The sequence below is a fragment of the Canis lupus genome, chromosome 10 (assembly GCF_003254725.2).
Source record: "Canis lupus dingo isolate Sandy chromosome 10, ASM325472v2, whole genome shotgun sequence".
Lineage (NCBI taxonomy): Eukaryota > Metazoa > Chordata > Mammalia > Carnivora > Canidae > Canis > Canis lupus.
In genome coordinates this window covers 29,852,273-29,862,961 of record NC_064252.1, presented here as the reverse complement: position 1 = coordinate 29,862,961, position 10,689 = coordinate 29,852,273, and the positions used below count along the sequence as shown (strand labels likewise).

At 49.1% G+C, this 10,689-nt stretch overlaps 1 long non-coding RNA gene across 2 annotated transcripts; it reads left to right on the top strand.

Annotated features, from left to right (window-relative positions):
* Window positions 1-682: 682 nt before the first annotated feature.
* LOC112674997 (uncharacterized) lies at window positions 683-4,123 on the top strand. Of its 2 annotated transcripts, none has more exons than XR_003145702.3 (3): window positions 683-1,012; window positions 3,454-3,610; window positions 3,894-4,123. It is a non-coding gene; the product is annotated as an uncharacterized LOC112674997 (long non-coding RNA). The 2 variants fall into 2 exon arrangements; XR_003145704.3 differs by having other exon boundaries at window positions 3,436-3,610.
* Window positions 4,124-10,689: the final 6,566 nt, after the last annotated feature.

The following is a 10,689-nucleotide window of genomic DNA, read 5'->3' as shown; positions in this document are numbered from 1 at the left end:
AGCCTAGGTTTCAAGAGGCCTCACGGGCTTCCACGTGCTCTCTGGGAAGCCTGTCTGAAAGGGCTCGCTGAGAACACGGCTGGCCTAGCCCTCCGCAGAATGAGAGCCCACGTGCAACAGAGACAAGGCAGTTCAGTTGTTCCCTTTGGGGCCCCAGGGAGAGCCCACTCACAACAGGAAAGCCACCCTCACTGGCCTGTTCTTGCCTACTGACACAGAAGTGAACCCTACCAACCAGCCCAGATCAGCAGAGCCTCCAAGTTGATCCGTACTTATTTTTGCATGCAAAAGTGTTTACTGCAAGATGCCACTGTGCCTTTGGGGCTATAAGTTATGCAGCATTATTGTGCCACTAGGTAACTGATACACCATCCCTTTTCTTACCTACTCATGCATTTCCCTTCCCCACCATCATCGGTCGAGGTGGGGATAATAATAGCAGTACGAACTGCCTCAGACATTTACTATGCACCAGACAATGTGCTAAAATTTTTTCTGAATCTTTTTATTTAATCCTCACAATGGCCCTAGCAGGTTATATACTGTAGGCAGCTCCTAAGATGGCACCTAGTGGCATCTGCTTCCTGGTATTCCTGCCTTTATGTCATCTCTTCCTCTGGAGTGCTGACCAGGCCTAGTGACACACACAGAGATAATAGGATGTCACTTGTGAGATGGAGTTACAAGAAGATGATGACATCCATCATACTTGCCCGCTCTTGCTCTCTCTGACTCACTGTGATGAAAGCAGCTGCTACATTGTGAGCTGTCCTGTAGTCCATGTGGGAAGGAACTGAGGGAGGTCACTCACCAACAGCCACTGGGAAATAGGCTTTCAATCTAGCCACCCATGAGAAACTGGATCCTACCATCAACCGCTTGATAATTAGCAGATTCTCCCTTCAGTCCAGTCTCAAGACGGCTGCAACCTCAAATGACACCTTCACTACAACCTCGTGAGAAACCCTGAGCCAGAGGAGCTGGGCCCTTGACCCATAGCAGCTGTGAAATAGTGAGCGTCTGTTGTCCTAAGCTGCTAAGTTTGGGGGTAATTTGTTACACAGCTCAGATAACAAGGACGCTGAACAATGCTGTCTTTACAGATGAAAAGGACAAAGCGTAGAGGTTAAGCCAACCCACCTACACTACACAGTTGCCTCCATTGCTGGCTGCCCACTACCTCCAGAGACATGAATTTTATTCCCCTTCCCTCTCCAGTCCTTGTGCCTCTCACCCTCACTTCCCCTTCCTCTCGGCCTCATTGCCTTGTCTGATCTCATTCTCTTCCTCTGCCTCTCGTCTTTTCTGTTTGGTGTCTCTGGCAGAGTCCTTTGTCTCAACCTTTCCTCTCTCATCCTTTCTTCCTCTACCCTTCCTCTTTCCAGGCCTCCATAACCCAAAGCACAGCATTTACAGGTAACAGCCTCCATGAAGACTCAGCTGCTGGTGTCCAAAAACAACTAGAATGACTTAGAAATAAACTAGCCAAACACCCCATCTCTGCAGTTCACGTGGGGGAAATTCTCGTTACCTGATGTTATACAACATAATAGCTATTTTCCTATTCATTAACTTCTGTGCCCAGTATCTGTAAGCTCCCAGAAGCCAAAGAATTTGACTTCGCTGCTCTTTTCTCCAGACTTAAAAGAGATCTCACTCCAGAGTAGGCAGGCAAAAAGATATTCTCTGAATGAATGAAAATTTTGTGAGGAGGAGGAGGGGAAATAAAGAGGGAAAACTGTGAAATCCCTGCGCATGCTATTTTACCAACATTATCTCATGTAATGATCACAACTGCTTTATGAGACCCCCTAATCTGTTGGTGGGAAAAACAGGCTCAGAGAAGTCAGTTAATTTATGCAATGTAGCACAGCCAGCAAATGACAGAGCAAAGACTTGAACCCACGTCTCCCTGGCCCCAGAGCTTGTTCTCTTTGACCCACATGCTACTGCTGTCACCTTATAGATTTCTAGAATGGTACCCCACACCCTCAGATTAGAATACATCCTTAGACCTGGTTTTCTAGCAACTAGACTGGGTGACCAGAACTGTTACCTTGGTCCTTGCATGACAGCTTTAGGGACACAGTCAGATGTCCTAGCAGCACACCTGGCTGATCGCAAACAAGCAAATCCCATAGAGATACAGGACAGGGCTTGAGAAAGTGTAAGAGCTGGATTACGATCCAGTTCACCCCAATTACTAATTGCATGACCTTGTGCAACTTACCTAACATTCTGTGCCCCCATTTCCTCATGGGGGAAATGGGGATAATACCCAGACCTAATACCAGGGTGAGCTGGGAGGATTAAGTGAGCTAATACCTGTAAGGTGACCCAAAGAGTCTGAAACATAGTAAGTGCTCACTGAAACTAAGCCACAAGAATTATCCATGTTTCTTTTTTTTTTTAATTTTTTTAAATTTTTATTTATTTATGATAGTCACAGAGAGAGAGAGAAAGAGGCAGAGACACAGGCAGAGGGAGAAGCAGGCTCCATGCACCGGGAGCCCGACGTGGGACTCGATCCCGGGTCTCCAGGATCGCGCCCTGGGCCAAAGGCAGGCTCCAAACCGCTGCACCACCCAGGGATCCCGAATTATCCATGTTTCTAACCTGTACCGAGTCATCCTTAGGGTCACAGCCAGAGTTTTTATGGGTTGCTCAGTCTTCCCTTCTTGAAATGAGCTTTTGTCTAAGAGAGCAGAGAAGATGGGACCCCAGATGAGGGGGCTGAGCGAGAGGCAGGGAAGAGGAGCAATCAGGGGCTTCCAGCCAGGCCCCTGTCCATCTCTGGGATGCTCAGCACATTCATTTCCCCGCAGAAGACTTATTAGCTGCAGAATGGAATGGGGAGCCCACAGTAACGAGCCTTTAATTATGAAACTCTTTTACCTTATTGCTTTTGTGTGGCCCCGATGAAAATGAGCAGTGGCAGTTTCTATTAGAAATGTTAATTACTTTCCCGGGTAATTAGACTCACTGTGTACCGTGAGCACCTGACCTCCCTTCTTAACAGCAGAGACAGGAGGAAGAGGAACAAAACGGACTGGTGGGGGGAGTAGAGGGGTGGCGACAGGGGAGGTGGGGGAGAAAGTGAAAGTGGTTATGAATGCTGAGGAAAGCGAAATCATCCAAATTAGTTGAACAGACAAGGAAGCCTCAGAGCTTCCTCAGTAAGGAAGGCTGGGGGAAGAGGAGATCTCCTGGAGAGCTGGGGGGCTCTCCTACACCGGGGCCCATCATGATGATGGGAACAGTGACAGACCCCTCTGGAAATGCAGTGTCCCACTGGACGGGTTCCCACTGGGCCTCTTCTCACAGTGGGGCTACAGAATCCCCAGGCTGCTCAGAGACTTCCCAAGGTCACACAGCAGGGGAGGCACAGCTGGGCCCAGACCCCACTGAGAAATTCCTCCTTTGATCCTTCTAAAGCATTTGTTGGCCACTCAGGGCTACTTTGGCTGGAAGAACAGAACAGACCCTGTTCCAGTTCCCAACGTGATTAAGGTCTGGGGGTACACACAGGTCGCTGCACCATCACCGTTCACAGCACATGGGAACACAGCATGTGGGAAGCACGCAGGAGGCTGCGATGAAGAATAATTGGGTAAGAGGCACTCAGTGTGGCAGGAGTGATCAGGGAGGGCTTCTCTAGGGAGGTGGCTTTTCCTTGACATCTTTTTCCTGACACTGCTATTTGCAGAGTTGGGATAAAAGAGCATATCACCTGGTGTTGTGGTTGAATAGGGTCCCCCCCCAAATTCACATCTGCCCAGAGCCTCAAAATGGGACCTTAATGGAAATAAAGGTCTCTGCAGATGCAATTGGTTGAAATCACAGTGAATTGGGGGTAGGGGGGCAAATCCAATAACTGGTGTCCTTATGAGCAGAGGGAAATCGGGCACAGAGACACAGGCACATGGTAACAATGCCAGGCGACAACAAGGACAAGAGTAGAGGGATGCAGGTGCAAGTTGGGGAGCTCCAAGGACAGACAGCAACCACTTGAAGCTGGAAGAGGCAAGGAAAGCTCCTCTTCCTAGGAGCTTCAAGGGGAGCACAGCCCTGCTGACACCTTGATTTTGAACTTTGAGCCTCCAGAACTGAGAAAATAAACTATTTTAAGCCATCCAGTTTGTGGTCCTTTGTTACAGCAGCCCAACAAAACGAATATGCTGGTTTCTATAATCCCGTACCTATAGCACTATAGACTAAAGTCCTCAAATAATATAGGGTGAGATCATGGAGAGAGCACTGGACAAGGAGTCCAGTTCTCCAGCTAACCTGCCTTGTGACTTTGGGCAAGTCACTCCCCACCTTGAGCCTATCTAAGTCAGGGAGAACCTGGGGTTCCCAAACACATGGTCAGGGACAAGCCAAAATCACTATCACCTGGGGCTAGAGTGTTTAGAATACAGATTCCTAGGCCTGCCCCACATGAGCTTATACAACTGGTTTCTCTGGGTAAGGCTATGGAATCTGGATTTCTAACAAACTCCCCAGGAAAGGGATCCTGACATGCCACCCAGTTTTTAGACTCTCTGGGTTCAAGCACACAACCTAAGGGCCCTTTGAAAGCAGAGTGTCTGTCACTCTAAGGACTGTCCACCCTGTCCTTGGCCATGAGCCACACCTGCCCATCCATGCTGACCTAACTCACTGCAGATGTCTGTGAGAAAAGCCAGGCGTCCAAGAGATCAGGGGATGCTTGTGCCAAAGGAAATTGGGGGATGCTTGCTCCTCAGTCATTAAAGAAGCTGTTTACAGAGCCCTGCTCTTCTTTTAATTTGTTTGTCTTTTTGATTGTGTAATTGAATCCCAGCCAGAGGGCTCAACCGAGCCTCGCCAGGGAAGGCAGAGAGCCATCAATAGCCAGGAGTGTCACTTCCAAGGCCCAGAGGGGCTCCAGGGCGGCAGTGGAAAGCCTCAACTCTTGCCATTCTTCTCAGGTCAGACACTGTGGGGCAGGGGAGTGGGCCTGGACTTTACCAATCAGACAAACCAAGGTTCAAATCCTAGCCCTGCCATGAGCCAGCTGTGTGATCTGGAGCAAATTCCTAAGCCTTTCTGTTCTTCAAATTCCTCATCTTCGAACCCAAGGGTAGCACACTCATCTAGCAGGGCTGCTGAGAGAACTGCAAGAAACAATACCGATGGGGGGGCCCAAGCCATTGTGGGTGCCCAGCAAAATACAACTGTATTGTTGGTATTATTACTATTTTATTAGTAGTATTAAAAGTAGGAGGCTTGCACTAAAGGATGCTTATCCGTTTGGCAGGGCTAGCCCCTTACCTGTTAGGCCTGCAAAATGCAATGGAGAGGGCCACTTCGTGTCGTTGAGAAGAGCCATAATTTGGAATCAGAATGTCTCATTCTAAAACCCAGCTCTGCTACATTCCCCCTGTGTGGCCGTGGGCGAGACACTTAAGCCCTCTAAGCACTGGTGTCTTCATCTCCTAAGTGGAGCCCAGAATCCCCATCTTCCCATCTCTTGTCACAATCAAATAAGACAACACACACAAATTGGGTAAACTCCCAGTCTTTTTACTAATCCAAAGAAGAAATTACTATTATGTAGCCAGATTCATAAGCCTGGCTGAATCCCCTGCGGAGATTCTAAAAAATATCAGTGCCCACATCTCTTCCCTGGGCCAACGTCTCTGTGTAGCCGGCAGCCTTTAGGATGCTGCTGATCTGGCCCAAAACTCCCTGTCTGCAAAGGAGGAGGGCAAAGCCCAGGGCGGTGGGGAGTTTTGCTCAAATTTCTACAGCAGGCTATTTACCCTTTGGAGCATCATTTACTCTCGCTATGTCTGTCCTCTGCCAGCATGAAATTCCAATAGACAGGTTCTCAGGGCCAGTCAGGAAGGCCTCTGTGCATTGCGTAGCCTGCCTGGGAAGCCAGGGAGTACACAGTACATAGCTGGTGTTGGCCAAGCGGGCTTTCTGCCAAGAAGCTCCTCAACAGTAGGCATGGACTCAGCAGAGGTGTCCCTGTTCCCGGATGATCGAGAGAGACCAGGACCTTCCTGCAGAGTGTCCTGGCAGGTGACAGGGGATGAGAGATGCAGACATGGTTATTGCAGACCACCACTGAGAGGAGCCTGTGGGAGGGAGCATGAAGATGGGAAGGTGAGCAAGCCTCAAAGTCAAACCCATCTGGTTCTGAGCTCCCCTCTGCCACTGACTGGCTGCGCACCATTAGGCAGAAAGAATAAATGAGAATTTTGCTATTTAAACACAGTGTTTCCTGCCAGGCTGGCTCTGGCTTCTGCTTCTTAGAAATGCTTCCTTCAGCCCTTGTGTTCATCCCACTCCTTCGGATGAATCAGCCCTTTGTGGGCAAGAACAGTGTCAGGCGGGCTCCTTCGTCTATAGGGGCACAGCTGGGGAGTCAAAAGAATAAGCCTGGGTCTCCAGGAGAAGAGCAGGAGCAAAGGCACTAAATCCTTGGCTCCTGAAAGCCTGTGCAGGGGGGAAGCCCCAGGAGCAGAGCCAACACTCTAGGAGGAAAGCCCAGAGAGAGAGAGTCAGCCCACCGAAAAGAAGAACTTTGTCAACCTAAGTTGCATAATACAGGAGCCAGCTGCCTGGTGAGGTAGTGAGCTCCCCGTCACACTGGAATGACATTTGTGAAGGCCATGTGGCCACTTGTGAGGCTGGTATCAATGGGATTCCTGTTTTCAGTGGACACGTGGGCTGAATGAACTCCAAGGGCCCTTCCTCGCTTAGATTCTGACTAAGACTCAGATATGACTCAGAAGGCCCAAGGATGAGATTTGCAAAAGCAGAATTAGGTGGACGGCCAAGTCCTAACTTCTCTCATCAGTCGTTTGAACTTGAGCAAGTTATTTAACTTCTCTGGGGCTGTTCCTTCATTAGAAGTATTGAAAGAATTATTGTATGCATTTTGAATAAGCAGGGTGGGAATTAAACCATGTCCTGTACACAGAGTACCTGGACAGCCTCATACCCAGTCAATTCTGAAAAGACAAAGCCCCCCGGCCACCCTCCTAGTTTCCATCAGCAGCTCCCCGGTGGTCCCCAGGTTTTCCAGGAGATGCACTCGTTAGGCAAATCAGTATATAAAACCAGTTGTCGCTCCCATCCTTGGATGCCCGCGATTAAATACTGTCACAGGATCTCTCCCCATTAAGCTCATGCCTTACAGGGCCCAGGCTGTGTCACAGGGAGGGAAGTCTTCACGGTGGCCATGCCGAAGGGAAGCTGCCATGGAGAGGAGCTAAACTAGGTGTAAAGGACCATGACAACACAGGCCCAGTGTTTGAGCGAAAGATGCATATCACTGAGTGCTGCTGGCCGGGAAGGCCACTTCCTTCTAGATGTGGAGCAGAAGCTAAACACTCTAACCCCCAGGGCGCCAGCTGGCTGTCTCCTACGCCTCCCCCAGGCTCATGCTAAAGATGGGAGGTGAGCATCAATCTGCTCAGGCAAAGGAGCCAGGCCCAGAGTGACACCACACACCCCTCCCTTCTATGTGCATGGGGGAAATAGAGGTCTCTGGGTGGGATTTGAGGGGTCCCAGAGCATACCCACCTTGGTACCTCAAACGCCTCCCCTCTTAATTTACCACCCATGCTTGGAACTTAGGACTTCTCCGTTTTTAAAGTAACATTGCTTTTGTCTCCTACAACCGTGTGTCCTCAGCCCTCAGGAAATTAGAGCCTAAATGCAACTAGGAATTCCCAGTTGGCTTGGAAATCACCTCTGGGTTAACCCAGTTACCTGAGAAGCTGAGAAGCTGAGAAAGAGATAGACTTCATCTCTGAAGAGAAGAAATGCATAAAGTGTCCAGAAGCCCTCTCCTCCTTCCCCTTCTCAACACACACACACACACACACACACACACACACACCACCAGCTCTCAAATGCCTAATTGGCCCATCCATTCAAGATGATGGCAGCTAACACTCTCATTTTGCTCATACACCAACGATAGTGGCCAAGTGTCCAGGTCCTGTACTACCTGACACTATCTAAATGCACTTTGAACTTCAAAGAAATTCATGACAAACCTTCCAACCAAAACACAAGAACAGATGCTTCCTTGGACAGATCCAATCAGGGAGGGTGAAGGTGAGGATCCGCTAGGTATCACCACACCCATTTGACAGATGAGGAATTTGAGGACATAAGAAGTGACTTGCTTATTACAGCCAACAGGTCTCAGAACCAGCTCCCAACCCAAATCTGCCAAGCCCTGGAAAGTGGGCTATTTTCATTATGTCACATGCATCCTTACCAGAGAGCCTAACTTTGCTTACTCCACAGTGTGGGGAGACTTGATCTGGGCCCTTTGGAAGCAAAGTTGCTCCCTTAGGCCTGTGGCTGTCAAACCTTGACAAGCATAAGAACCACCTGGGAGCTCGTTAGCCATGCCAAATGTAAGTTCTAGCATGGATGAGATCAGCTCTTCTCAAACTTTCTTGCGCATATGTATCATCTGGGGATCTTGTTAAAATGCAGATTCTGCTGCAGTGGCTCTGGGGTCTGGCTGAGACTCTGAGCTCCCGGGGCTGCTGCTCCATGGACCTGACTTTTGAGCGGCCCGTGAGTGAGTCTTCTGGTGTCTGAATCCTGCCATCACCACCTTCCCAGCTACAGAGCGCTGGGCAAGTTACTAAGCCTGTGTCTCCATGTCTTTATGTGGAAAATGTGCATTGATACTGCACCACCTCACGGGGTTGCTTCTAGGGTTAAAGATGATCCACATAAATTGCTTAGCACAATGCCTGGTGCATAGAAAAATTACAATGAAGTGTGATTACTATCGGGGCTACTAGTAGCAGTAGTGAGTTTTGTGGTGCACCATAGGATTTCAAAAAACAAATGCAAACTGCTAGTATTATATTTTCCCACTAGCTTACATTTATTCAGCTTTCCCAAGTCCTGGAGCTGCTTCTAGAAATGAATTTCAGAGCTAGCAGTAGCATGGCAATTTACATTTGTATAATGCATTTTCGCGTATGTGGTGCTTATGGTATTAATGCTAACTCAATGCTTAAAACAACCATGATTTATTACTTCTCTAATCTCATGGCTGTCTGAGTCTAACTGGGTGTTTATTCTGTTGTCCACGGAGGAGCCCAGGTCCCTCTGCATTGGCCTGGGAGCTAAGTTGGGAGCCATCTGGGGCTGAACCATCCAAATAGCCTCTCACCCTCCAGCTACACTGTCCACCTGGATTCTCAACATCCAGCAGTTTCCCTGACCTTCTCCCACAGCACAAGGCTGGCTTTCAGAGTGAGGGTCTGGAGTAGAGAAGCTCCAACATACACGTGTGTATCAATTCTTTACCTGCATTTTACTTCCCAAAGTCACATCAGCCCAAGTGAGCCACATGGGTACAGACTGCACAGGGTGTGGACACCAGGGCATGTGGTTCACCAGCAGCCACTGATACAAAGTTGACCACAATTAACCAGCTGGATTAGGAGTCCCTTGTATACAGCTCACCTGCCATGCGCACTGTGGTCTCCTCACTCCTAGGACATTGTTGAGTGTATCTGACCCTATAGCCAGCCTCAGGTGCAGTGCAAGTCAAAAGATGTCCCCGTTTGCAGGTGGCTTTGAGAACTTGATGTCACACAGCTAATTAGGGGCTGCTGCTCAGAACATCCAGCTCCAGGCCTGTCATTCTTTCCCATCCACTGTCCTCCTAACCTTGCAGCATAAAGCTTTTCTGCCAGCCTCTCCTTACCCTGTATGTCTCTGTTCGCCAAGCTTCCTGGTGACATAGTTAATTATTTATAAATGAACATTTAAATGCACCAGAAAGAGTGCTATTTAAAGAAACCCTATGGTGACTCACTGAGTAATTAAAATAATCATTTATTCTGTAAGCATTTATTGGGATCTTGGTATGCACCAGGCACAGCAGGGGCAGGGGTGGGGATGGAGGGACAAGGGAGCCATACAGAGTTAGGAGTCAGGGCTCTTGCCCTCAGGGAGCTAAGTCACATAGGCGTCCAACAACAGATGTCGATTAGGCCTCTACTGTGCGTCCATCTCAGTGCTGGGCTCCAGAGGCAAAGTGAACCTCATTTCGGGGTGGGGGGGTCAGGATGTCACCAACTGGCAAGGAAACCAATCAGTAAGCTGTCCCACACCATGTGGTCATGATGTGATGGATGTGTTCAGAAAAGGGCTGAAGGTCAAGACAGGGGTCAAGAAAAAGCTTCCCAAGAACAGTGCCCTACAAACTGTCCCTGGACACACAAGAATTTAACCCAGTAGACAAGACCAGGAACGGGTCCTGCAGGCTGAGACGAGAAGTCAGTAGAGACAATACAAGTCACGGGGTAGGGGGACAGAGGGTCTCCTGCATCCTGTGTGCAGCCTGCTTTCCTAAGATCCACAGCCCAAGACCACTTTAGCCAAAGATGCCTCCCCTCCTCATCCTTCAGGACTCTGGGCAAGGCTGTGTGTTTACATAGGTCTTCCCTGTGACCAGTGCGGGCCCCTCCCCTGCTCTCTGTGTTCATCTTCCTCACAGGGCTTAGTGCTGACCTGGCCTACTTGCTTATTATCCATAAGCTCTGCTCAGACTAACTGAGAAAGCAAGAACATGGCTCCTCTCTGCCATTCTACTGGAACGTGCATTGTACAAGGACAAGGACTTGGTTTGGTTCATGTTGCACCCCCAAGCACCTAAGAGTCCCTGGC